Source organism: Idiotropiscis lumnitzeri, unplaced genomic scaffold (genome assembly GCF_059441095.1).
Source record: "Idiotropiscis lumnitzeri isolate Australia: NSW breed Sydney's pygmy pipehorse unplaced genomic scaffold, RoL_Ilum_1.0 HiC_scaffold_268, whole genome shotgun sequence".
NCBI lineage: Eukaryota > Metazoa > Chordata > Actinopteri > Syngnathiformes > Syngnathidae > Idiotropiscis > Idiotropiscis lumnitzeri.
In genome coordinates, this window is record NW_028283806.1 from 12,501 (window position 1) to 25,000 (window position 12,500).

Here is a 12,500-nt window from a genome sequence, read left to right on the forward strand (position 1 = left end):
GTGAAAGTCAGGCCGAAGAGGATGGCCTCCTCCCGGACGCGAGGTGGGCCGAATTGCACTAAGTGCGACCAGGGGTTGGACGTTTAGGTGACCAGGGGTGGGCCACTTAGGCGACCAGGGGTGGGCCACTTAGGCGACCAGGGGTGGGCCACTTAGGCGACCAGGGGTGGGCCACTTAGGCGACCAGGGGTGGGCCACTTAGGTGACCAGGGGCGGCAGGTTTAGGCGACCAGGGGTGGGCCGTTTAGGTGACCAGGGGTAAGGGGTTTAGGCGACCAGGGGTGGGACGTTTAGGTGACCAGGGGTGGGACGTTTAGGTGACCAGGGGTGGGCCACTTAGGCGACCAGGGGTAAGGGGTTTAGGTGACCAGGGGTAAGGGGTTTAGGCGACCAGGGGTGAGACGTTTAGGCGACCAGGGGTAAGGGGTTTAGGTGACCAGGGGTAAGGGGGTTAGGCGACCTGGGGCTGGAGAGGAGCACCTTCCCCGGGCACAGGCAGGGAGCGAGCGCCCACCCCCAGCTCCATCGCTCCGGGGGTAATAGGCCGGCGTCTGCCACACTTAGCCCGGAGAGGAGCACCTTCCCCGGGCACGGGCCGGGAGCGAGCGCCCCCCAGCTCCATCGCTCCGGGGGTAATAGGCCGGCGTCTGCCACACTTAGGCCGGAGAGGAGCACCTTCCCCGGGCACGGGCGGGGAGCGAGCGCCCCCCAGCTCCATCGCTCCGGGGGTAATAGGCCGGCGTCTGCCACACTTAGCCCGGAGAGGAGCACCTTCCCCGGGCACGGGCGGGGAGCGAGCGCCCCCAGCTCCATCGCTCCGGGGGTAATAGGCCGGCGTCTGTCACACTTAGCCCGAATAGGAGCACCTTCCCCGGGCACGGGAGGTGCCAAGCGGCCCCTAAGTCTACCCTCATGGAAGCTCCGGAGGAGGAGGGCGGGCGTGTGTCACACTTAGCCCGGAGAGGAGCACCTTCCCCGGGCACAGGCGGTGCCAAGCGGCCCCTAAGTTTGCCCTTATGGAAGCTCCGGAGGAGGAGTGCGGGCGTGTGTCACACTTAGCCCGGAGAGGAGCACCTTCCCCGGGCACAGGCGGTGCCAAGCGGCCCCTAAGTTTGCCCAAATGGAAGCTCCGGAGGAGGAGTGCGGGCGTGTGTCACACTTGGCCCGAATATGAGCACCTTCCCCGGGCACAGGCGGTGCCAAGCGGCCCCTAAGTTTGCCCAAATGGAAGCTCCGGAGGAGGAGTGCGGGCGTGTGTCACACTTGGCCCGAATATGAGCACCTTCCCCGGGCACAGGCGGTGCCAAGCGGCCCCTAAGTTTGCCCAAATGGAAGCTCCGGAGGAGGAGTGCGGGCGTGTGTCACACTTGGCCCGAATATGAGCACCTTCCCCGGGCACAGGCGGTGCCAAGCGGCCCCTAAGTTTGCCCAAATGGAAGCTCCGGAGGAGGAGTGCGGGCGTGTGTCACACTTGGCCCGAATATGAGCACCTTCCCCGGGCACAGGCGGTGCCAAGCGGCCCCTAAGTTTGCCCAAATGGAAGCTCCGGAGGAGGAGTGCGGGCGTGTGTCACACTTGGCCCGAATATGAGCACCTTCCCCGGGCACAGACGGTGCCAAGCGGCCCCTAAGTTTGCCCAAATGGAAGCTCCGGAGGAGGAGTGCATGCTGCCTGACAGTGAAGCCGACTATGAGCACCTTCCCCGGGCACAGGCGGTGCCAAGCGGCCCCTAAGTCTACCCTCATGGAAGCTCCGGAGGAGGAGTGCGGGCGTGTGTCACACTTGGCCCGAATATGAGCACCTTCCCCGGGCACAGACGGTGCCAAGCGGCCCCTAAGTTTGCCCAAATGGAAGCTCCGGAGGAGGAGTGCACGCTGTGTGACAGTGAAGCCGAATATGAGCACCTTCCCCGGGCACAGGCGGTGCCAAGCGGCCCCTAAGTTTGCCCTTATGGAAGCTCCGGAGGAGGAGTGCATGCTGTGTGACAGTGAAGCCGAATATGAGCACCTTCCCCGGGCACAGGCGGTGCCAAGCGGCCCCTAAGTTTGCCCAAATGGAAGCTCCGGAGGAGGAGTGCGGGCGTGTGTCACACTTGGCCCGAATAGGAGCACCTTCCCCGGGCACGGGCGGTGCCAAGCGGCCCCTAAGTTTGCCCAAATGGAAGCTCCGGAGGAGGAGTGCATGCTGCCTGACAGTGAAGCCGAATATGAGCACCTTCCCCGGGCACAGGCGGTGCCAAGCGGCCCCTAAGTCTACCCTAATGGAAGCTCCGGAGGAGGAGGGCGGGCGTGTGTCACACTTGGCCCGAATAGGAGCACCTTCCCCGGGCACAGGCGGTGCAAAGCGGCCCCTAAGTCGGTAAAGGTTGAAATAAGTAAATAAATACAAAAAGGACGAGGGGGGAAAAAAAAAGGCAAAAACGTATAAAATTCCCCCATTCATTTCAATGGGCTCGGCCGAATTGGGCTTGCGGGACCGCCGAGGGCACGCCGGAGGGCGGTTGAGTCGGTAAAAGTTGAAATAAATGAATAAATACAAAAAGGACGAGGGGGGGGAAAAAAAGGCAAAAACGTATAAAATTCCCCCATTCATTTCAATGGGCTCGGCCGAATTGGGCTTGCGGGACCGCCGAGGGCACGCCGGAGGGCGGTTGAGTCGGTAAAAGTTGAAATAAATGAATAAATACAAAAAGAACGAGGGGGGGGGGAAAAAAGGCAAAAACGTATAAAATTCCCCCATTCATTTCAATGGGCTCGGCCGAATTGGGCTTGCGGGACCGCCGAGGGCACGCCGGAGGGCGGTTGAGTCGGTAAAAGTTGAAATAAATGAATAAATACAAAAAGAACGAGGGGGGGAAAAAAGGCAAAAACGTATAAAATCCCCCCATTCATTTCAATGGGCTCGGCCGAATTGGGCTTGCGGGACCGCCGAGGGCACGCCGGAGGGCGGTTGAGTCGGTAAAAGTTGAAATAAATGAATAAATACAAAAAGAACGAGGGGGGGAAAAAAAAGGCAAAAACGTATAAAATTCCCCCATTCATTTCAATGGGTTCGGCCGAATTGGGCTTGCGGGACCGCCGGGGGCACGCCGGAGGGCGGTTGAGTCGGTAAAAGTTGAAATAAATGAATAAATACAAAAAGAACGAGGGGGGGAAAAAAGGCAAAAACGTATAAAATCCCCCCATTCATTTCAATGGGCTCGGCCGAATTGGGCTTGCGGGACCGCCGAGGGCACGCCGGAGGGCGGTTGAGTCGGTAAAAGTTGAAATAAATGAATAAATACAAAAAGAACGAGGGGGGGGGGAAAAAAGGCAAAAACGTATAAAATTCCCCCATTCATTTCAATGGGCTCGGCCGAATTGGGCTTGCGGGACCGCCGAGGGCACGCCGGAGGGCGGTTGAGTCGGTAAAAGTTGAAATAAATGAATAAATACAAAAAGAACGAGGGGGGGAAAAAAGGCAAAAACGTATAAAATCCCCCCATTCATTTCAATGGGCTCGGCCGAATTGGGCTTGCGGGACCGCCGAGGGCACGCCGGAGGGCGGTTGAGTCGGTAAAAGTTGAAATAAATGAATAAATACAAAAAGAACGAGGGGGGGAAAAAAAAGGCAAAAACGTATAAAATTCCCCCATTCATTTCAATGGGTTCGGCCGAATTGGGCTTGCGGGACCGCCGGGGGCACGCCGGAGGGCGGTTGAGTCGGTAAAAGTTGAAATAAATGAATAAATACAAAAAGAACGAGGGGGGGAAAAAAGGCAAAAACGTATAAAATCCCCCCATTCATTTCAATGGGCTCGGCCGAATTGGGCTTGCGGGACCGCCGAGGGCACGCCGGAGGGCGGTTGAGTCGGTAAAAGTTGAAATAAATGAATAAATACAAAAAGAACGAGGGGGGGGGGAAAAAAGGCAAAAACGTATAAAATTCCCCCATTCATTTCAATGGGCTCGGCCGAATTGGGCTTGCGGGACCGCCGAGGGCACGCCGGAGGGCGGTTGAGTCGGTAAAAGTTGAAATAAATGAATAAATACAAAAAGAACGAGGGGGGGAAAAAAGGCAAAAACGTATAAAATCCCCCATTCATTTCAATGGGCTCGGCCGAATTGGGCTTGCGGGACCGCCGAGGGCACGCCGGAGGGCGGTTGAGTCGGTAAAAGTTGAAATAAATGAATAAATACAAAAAGAACGAGGGGGGGAAAAAAAAGGCAAAAACGTATAAAATTCCCCCATTCATTTCAATGGGTTCGGCCGAATTGGGCTTGCGGGACCGCCGGGGGCACGCCGGAGGGCGGTTGAGTCGGTAAAAGTTGAAATAAATGAATAAATACAAAAAGAACGAGGGGGGGAAAAAAGGCAAAAACGTATAAAATCCCCCCATTCATTTCAATGGGCTCGGCCGAATTGGGCTTGCGGGACCGCCGAGGGCACGCCGGAGGGCGGTTGAGTCGGTAAAAGTTGAAATAAATGAATAAATACAAAAAGAACGAGGGGGGGGGGAAAAAAGGCAAAAACGTATAAAATTCCCCCATTCATTTCAATGGGCTCGGCCGAATTGGGCTTGCGGGACCGCCGAGGGCACGCCGGAGGGCGGTTGAGTCGGTAAAAGTTGAAATAAATGAATAAATACAAAAAGAACGAGGGGGGGAAAAAAGGCAAAAACGTATAAAATCCCCCCATTCATTTCAATGGGCTCGGCCGAATTGGGCTTGCGGGACCGCCGAGGGCACGCCGGAGGGCGGTTGAGTCGGTAAAAGTTGAAATAAATGAATAAATACAAAAAGAACGAGGGGGGGAAAAAAAAGGCAAAAACGTATAAAATTCCCCCATTCATTTCAATGGGTTCGGCCGAATTGGGCTTGCGGGACCGCCGGGGGCACGCCGGAGGGCGGTTGAGTCGGTAAAAGTTGAAATAAATGAATAAATACAAAAAGAACGAGGGGGGGAAAAAAAAGGCAAAAACGTATAAAATTCCCCCATTCATTTCAATGGGTTCGGCCGAATTGGGCTTGCGGGACCGCCGGGGGCACGCCGGAGGGCGGTTGAGTCGGTAAAAGTTGAAATAAATGAATAAATACAAAAAGAACGAGGGGGGGAAAAAAGGCAAAAACGTATAAAATCCCCCCATTCATTTCAATGGGCTCGGCCGAATTGGGCTTGCGGGACCGCCGAGGGCACGCCGGAGGGCGGTTGAGTCGGTAAAAGTTGAAATAAATGAATAAATACAAAAAGAACGAGGGGGGAAAAAAAGGCAAAAACGTATAAAATTCCCCCATTCATTTCAATGGGCTCGGCCGAATTGGGCTTGCGGGACCGCCGAGGGCACGCCGGAGGGCGGTTGAGTCGGTAAAAGTTGAAATAAATGAATAAATACAAAAAGAACGAGGGGGGGAAAAAAAAGGCAAAAACGTATAAAATTCCCCCATTCATTTCAATGGGCTCGGCCGAATTGGGCTTGCGGGACCGCCGAGGGCACGCCGGAGGGCGGTTGAGTCGGTAAAAGTTGAAATAAATGAATAAATACAAAAAGAACGAGGGGGGGGGAAAAAAGGCAAAAACGTATAAAATTCCCCCATTCATTTCAATGGGCTCGGCCGAATTGGGCTTGCGGGACCGCCGAGGGCACGCCGGAGGGCGGTTGAGTCGGTAAAAGTTGAAATAAATGAATAAATACAAAAAGAACGAGGGGGGGAAAAAAAAGGCAAAAACGTATAAAATTCCCCCATTCATTTCAATGGGCTCGGCTAAAATGGGCCTGCAGTACTGCCGAGAGGCCGCCGGAGGACGCCCTAGTAGGCAAACGTTGATCCCCACACACGAGGGGTCAGTTAGGCGACCAGGGGTAGCGTTTAGGCGACCAGGGGTAGCGTTTAGGTGACCAGGGGAAGCGTTTAGGCGACCAGGGGTAGCGTTTAGGTGACCAGGGGTAGCGTTTAGGCGACCAGGGGTAGCGTTTAGGCGACCAGGGGTAGCGTTTAGGCGACCAGGGGTAGCTTTTAGGCGACCAGGGGTAGCTTTTAGGCGACCAGGGGTAGCGTTTAGGCGACCAGGGGCGTTGCAGTTCCGCCGAATTGCATTAGGGGCGCTGCAGTAGGCAAACGTTCTTCCCCCCTAGTCAGAGGGTCATTTGCCTACTTCCCAGGTTTACCCGGGTTTTCCAAAACACCTGGGGCACATTTTCAGGGATCACGTTTTTAGAAACAAAAATATTCATAATTTCTTCTAAGTCCCCTTTCCAGCGGGGAACTTTGAAACATTGTATCCGACCACTGAAGGCTGTTGGCGGGCACGGCGCGGCAAACAGCCCGCACTCAGGCATGGAGCTCCGGGGAAAGTTGCCTAATTTCTTCTAAGTCCCCTTTCCAGCGGGGAACTTTGAAACATTGTATCCGACCGTGGAAGGCTGTTGGCGGGCACGGCGCGGCTCATAGCCGGCCCTCAGGCACGGAGCTCCGGGTGAATTTTCACAAATTTCTTCTAAGTCCCCTTTCCAGCGGGGAACTTTGAAACATTGTATCCGACCGTGGAAGGCTGTTGGCGGGCACGGCGCGGCTCATAGCCGGCCCTCGGGCACGGAGCTCCGGGTGAATTTTACAAATTTCTTCTAAGTCCCCTTTCCAGCGGGGAACTTTGAAACATTGTATCCGACCGTGGAAGGCTGTTGGCGGGCACGGCGCGGCTCATAGCCGGCCCTCGGGCACGGAGCTCCGGGTGAATTTTTACAAATTTCTTCTAAGTCCCCTTTCCAGCGGGGAACTTTGAAACATTGTATCCGACCGTGGAAGGCTGTTGGCGGGCACGGCGCGGCTCATAGCCGGCCCTCGGGCACGGAGCTCCGGGTGAATTTTCACAAATTTCTTCTAAGTCCCCTTTCCAGCGGGGAACTTTGAAACATTGTATCCGACCGTGGAAGGCTGTTGGCGGGCACGGCGCGGCTCATAGCCGGCCCTCAGGCACGGAGCTCCGGGTGAATTTTCACAAATTTCTTCTAAGTCCCCTTTCCAGCGGGGAACTTTGAAACATTGTATCCGACCAAAGGAAGGCTGTTGGCGGGCGCGGCGCGGCTCATAGCCGGCCCTCGGGCACGGAGCTCCGGGTGAATTTTACTCAATTCTTCTAAGTCCCCTTTCCAGCGGGGAACTTTCAAACATTGTATCCGACCACTGAAGGCTGTTGGCGGGCGCGGCGCGGCTCATAGCCGGCCCTCAGGCACGGAGCTCCGGGTGAATTTTCACAAATTTCTTCTAAGTCCCCTTTCCAGCGGGGAACTTTGAAACATTGTATCCGACCGTGGAAGGCTGTTGGCGGGCACGGCGCGGCTCATAGCCGGCCCTCGGGCACGGAGCTCCGGGTGAATTTTCACAAATTTCTTCTAAGTCCCCTTTCCAGCGGGGAACTTTGAAACATTGTATCCGACCGTGGAAGGCTGTTGGCGGGCACGGCGCGGCTCATAGCCGGCCCTCGGGCACGGAGCTCCGGGTGAATTTTTACAAATTTCTTCTAAGTCCCCTTTCCAGCGGGGAACTTTGAAACATTGTATCCGACCGTGGAAGGCTGTTGGCGGGCACGGCGCGGCTCATAGCCGGCCCTCGGGCACGGAGCTCCGGGTGAATTTTCACAAATTTCTTCTAAGTCCCCTTTCCAGCGGGGAACTTTGAAACATTGTATCCGACCGTGGAAGGCTGTTGGCGGGCACGGCGCGGCTCATAGCCGGCCCTCGGGCACGGAGCTCCGGATGAATTTTTACAAATTTCTTCTAAGTCCCCTTTCCAGCGGGGAACTTTGAAACATTGTATCCGACCGTGGAAGGCTGTTGGCGGGCACGGCGCGGCTCATAGCCGGCCCTCGGGCACGGAGCTCCGGGTGAATTTTTACAAATTTCTTCTAAGTCCCCTTTCCAGCGGGGAACTTTGAAACATTGTATCCGACCGTGGAAGGCTGTTGGCGGGCACGGCGCGGCTCATAGCCGGCCCTCGGGCACGGAGCTCCGGGTGAATTTTCACAAATTTCTTCTAAGTCCCCTTTCCAGCGGGGAACTTTGAAACATTGTATCCGACCGTGGAAGGCTGTTGGCGGGCGCGGCGCGGCTCATAGCCGGCCCTCGGGCACGGAGCTCCGGGTGAATTTTTACAAATTTCTTCTAAGTCCCCTTTCCAGCGGGGAACTTTGAAACATTGTATCCGACCGTGGAAGGCTGTTGGCGGGCACGGCGGGGCTCATAGCCGGCCCTCGGGCACGGAGCTCCGGGTGAATTTTTACAAATTTCTTCTAAGTCCCCTTTCCAGCGGGGAACTTTGAAACATTGTATCCGACCGTGGAAGGCTGTTGGCGGGCACGGCGGGGCTCATAGCCGGCCCTCGGGCACGGAGCTCCGGGTGAATTTTACAAATTTCTTCTAAGTCCCCTTTCCAGCGGGGAACTTTGAAACATTGTATCCGACCAAAGGAAGGCTGTTGGCGGGCGCGGCGCGGCTCATAGCCGGCCCTCGGGCACGGAGCTCCGGGTGAATTTTACAAATTTCTTCTAAGTCCCCTTTCCAGCGGGGAACTTTGAAACATTGTATCCGACCGTGGAAGGCTGTTGGCGGACGCGGCGCGGCTCACAGCCCGCCCTCAGGCACGGAGCTCCGGGGGAATTTCCCCCTCATTTCTTCTAAGTCCCCTTTCCAGCGGGGAACTTTCAAACATTGTATCCGACCGTGGAAGGCTGTTGGCGGGCACGGCGCGGCTCATAGCCGGCCCTCAGGCACGGAGCTCCGGGTGAATTTGACAAATTCCTTCTAAGTCCCCTTTCCAGCGGGGAACTTTGAAACATTGTATCCGACCGTGGAAGGCTGTTGGCGGGCACGGCGCGGCTCATAGCCGGCCCTCAGGCACGGAGCTCCGGGTGAATTTGACAAATTCCTTCTAAGTCCCCTTTCCAGCGGGGAACTTTGAAACATTGTATCCGACCGTGGAAGGCTGTTGGCGGGCACGGCGCGGCTCATAGCCGGCCCTCAGGCACGGAGCTCCGGGTGAATTTTTACAAATTTCTTCTAAGTCCCCTTTCCAGCGGGGAACTTTGAAACATTGTATCCGACCACTGAAGGCTGTTGGCGGACGCGGCGCGGCTCACAGCCCGCCCTCAGGCACGGAGCTCCGGGGAAATTTGGCTCATTTCTTCTAAGTCCCCTTTCCAGCGGGGACCTTTCAAACATTGTATCCGACCACTGAAGGCTGTTGGCGGGCGCGGCGCGGCTCACAGCCCGCCCTCAGGCACGGAGCTCCGGGGAAATTTGCCTCATTTCTTCTAAGTCCCCTTTCCAGCGGGGAACTTTCAAACATTGTATCCGACCACTGAAGGCTGTTGGCGGGCGCGGCGCGGCTCACAGCCCGCCCTCAGGCACGGAGCTCCGGGGAAATTTGCCTCATTTCTTCTAAGTCCCCTTTCCAGCGGGGAACTTTCATACATTGTATCCGACCACTGAAGGCTGTTGGCGGACGCGGCGCGGCTCACAGCCCGCCCTCAGGCACGGAGCTCCGGGGGAATTTGCCCCCTCATTTCTTCTAAGTCCCCTTTAGGCGACCAGGGGTTGACAATTTAGGTGACCAGGGGTTGACAATTTAGGCGACCAGGGGTGACTTTTAGGCGACCAGGGGTGAGGTTTAGGCGACCAGGGGTGAGGTTTAGGCGACCAGGGGTAGCGTTTAGGCGACCAGGGGCGTTGCAGTTCCGCCGAATTGCATTAGGGGCGCTGCAGTAGGCAAACGTTTTTACCCCTAGTCAGAGGGTCATTTGCCTACTTCCCAGGTTTACCCGGGTTTTCCAAAACACCTGGGGCACATTTTTAGGAACCACGTTTTTAGAAACAAAAATTCTTCTATGTCCACCTCCGTGAAAGAAATTGCCCAATGGTTCCCGCGGAAGAGAGCTGCCAGGCGGACGCATACTGCAATAACGGCCGCCCTGGCGCTCTGGTGGATGTTATCCTCGAAATTTCTTCTATGTGCCCATTCCAGCGGGCAACTTGCGAACAATGGTGTCCGACCATGGAAGGCTGTTGGCGGACGCGGCGCGGCTCACAGCCCGCCCTCAGGCACGGAGCTCCGGGGGAATTTTCCCCTCATTTCTTCTAAGTCAGCCCGCCCTCAGGCACGGAGCTCCGGGGGAATTTTCCCCTCATTTCTTCTAAGTCCCCATTCCAGCGGGGAGCTTGCAAACGTGGTATCCGACCACTGAAGGCTGTTGGCGGGCACGGCCCCACCAGCGCAACACGGCACTTCCTATGACTCGGGTCCGACGCAGGAGGAGCGGTCCTCCCGGCCCCGCCACACGGCACTTCCTATGACTCGGGTCCGACGCAGGAGGAGCGGTCCTCCCGGCCCCGCCACACGGCACTTCCTATGACTCGGGTCCGACGCAGGAGGAGCGGTCCTCCCGGCCCCGCCACACGGCACTTCCTATGACTCGGGTCCGACGCAGGAGGAGCGGTCCTCCCGGCCCCACCACCGCCACACGGCACTTCCCATGACCCGGGGACCGACGCAGGAGGAGCGGTCCTCCCGGCCCCACCGCAACACACACAACCACTGACCGATTGGCAATCATGACCCGCCATCGGAGGGCCCCTGCCGGCCCCGGCCTCGCGCCGGGGTGTTCGGGTGGACGGTTCCTTCGGCCTGCGGGTCGACCTCTGAGCGTTGGCCGGCACCGCAGCACCGCAGCACACACATAACCACTGACCGATTGGCAATCATGACCCGCCATCGGAGGGCCCCTGCCGGCCCCGGCCTCGCGCCGGGGTGTTCGGGTGGACGGTTCCTTCGGCCTGCGGGTCGACCTCTGAGCGTTGGCCGGCACCGCAGCACACACACAACCACTGACCGATTGGCAATCATGACCCGCCATCGGAGGGCCCCTGCCGGCCCCGGCCTCGCGCCGGGGTGTTCGGGTGGACGGTTCCTTCGGCCTGCGGGTCGACCTCTGAGCGTTGGCCGGCACCGCAGCACACACATAACCACTGACCGATTGGCAATCATGACCCGCCATCGGAGGGCCCCTGCCGGCCCCGGCCTCGCGCCGGGGTGTTCGGGTGGACGGTTCCTTCGGCCTGCGGGTCGACCTCTGCGCGTTGGCCGGCACTTCCCTACCGTTACCCACCCCACCCCTGGGGTTGTGACAAAACGGCACTTCCTATGACTCGGGGTCCGACGCAGGAGGAGCGGTCCTCCCGGCCCATCTCGCACCCACACCCTGACATGTACTGCACCACACCAACCACTGACCGATTGGCAAGCATGACCCGCCATCGGAGGGCCCCTGCCGGCCCCGGCCTCGCGCCGGGGTGTTCGGGTGGACGGTTCCTTCGGCCTGCGGATCGACCTCTAGCGCACCAACCAGCGCGAAACCGCTTTCGTCGCGAGACCGAGACGACCCTGTCGCGTGCCCGTCGGCCACACGGGCCCAGAGATGTCCTACACGGGAGTTCCGCCGCGCTCGCGGGTGCCCCGCCACGAGAGGGGTGCGGGAGCCCAGGCCCGCGTCAGCCGAGCGGTCCTTCCCGAAAAAGCATGTTTCTCAAACCCTACCGGCGTCTGTCAGAAGACGCCGCCTCCGAGTGCGTGTTGCGGTCGCGGGCGTGCGGGCGGCTCCGGCTCCCTCCCGCGACTGACCGCCACGCGGTAACGCGGCCTCTACGGACCGAGTACATACCGAGGCCCAGCCGACTTCCTCACCGCGCACGGGGGCTGAATCGGTAACGGAAATTTCGGTAGCCCACGTCCGAAAAAAATGAGAGAGAAAAAACAACGAGGGAGGCTGGGGTGCCGCCGGGGGTAACCCCGCGGGAGGCCGTCTCCCGCGGGCGCCGCCCGGTCCCCGCGCCCGGCTCCCCGCTCAGCTCCGGTTCCAATGCAAGAAACACAGACCGCCGGACGCGAGGGCTACCTGGTTGATCCTGCCAGTAGCATATGCTTGTCTCAAAGATTAAGCCATGCAAGTCTAAGTACACACGGTTCCGATACAGTGAAACTGCGAATGGCTCATTAAATCAGTTATGGTTCCTTTGATCGCTCCACCGTTACTTGGATAACTGTGGCAATTCTAGAGCTAATACATGCAAACGAGCGCCGACCCGTCTCCGCGGGGACGCGCGCATTTATCAGACCCAAAACCCACGCGGGTTCGGTTTGCCGCGGTGCAGCGGGCCCGCCGGCTTTCACAGCCGGCGGGCTGTCGGTCTCCGCGGTGCCGCCGGCCCGGCCCCCCCTTTGGTGACTCTAGATAACGCCCGAGCCGATCGCCGGCCCCCCCGCGGCGGCGACGTCTCATTCGAATGTCTGCCCTATCAACTTTCGATGGTACTTTCTGCGCCTACCATGGTGACAACGGGTAACGGGGAATCAGGGTTCGATTCCGGAGAGGGAGCCTGAGAAACGGCTACCACATCCAAGGAAGGCAGCAGGCGCGCAAATTACCCACTCCCGACACGGGGAGGTAGTGACGAAAAATAACAATACAGGACT

General features: G+C 58.0%; 1 non-coding gene across 1 annotated transcript in view; it reads left to right on the plus strand.

Annotated features, from left to right (window-relative positions):
• The first annotated feature begins 11,919 nt into the window (after window positions 1–11,919).
• LOC148314556 (18S ribosomal RNA) overlaps window positions 11,920–12,500 on the plus strand; it is a 1,933-nt gene continuing 1,352 nt past the window's right edge. Inside the window, exon 1 of the ribosomal RNA XR_015841677.1 lies at window positions 11,920–12,500. This exon is cut by the window's right edge and continues 1,352 nt beyond it. This is a non-coding gene — a ribosomal RNA (18S ribosomal RNA).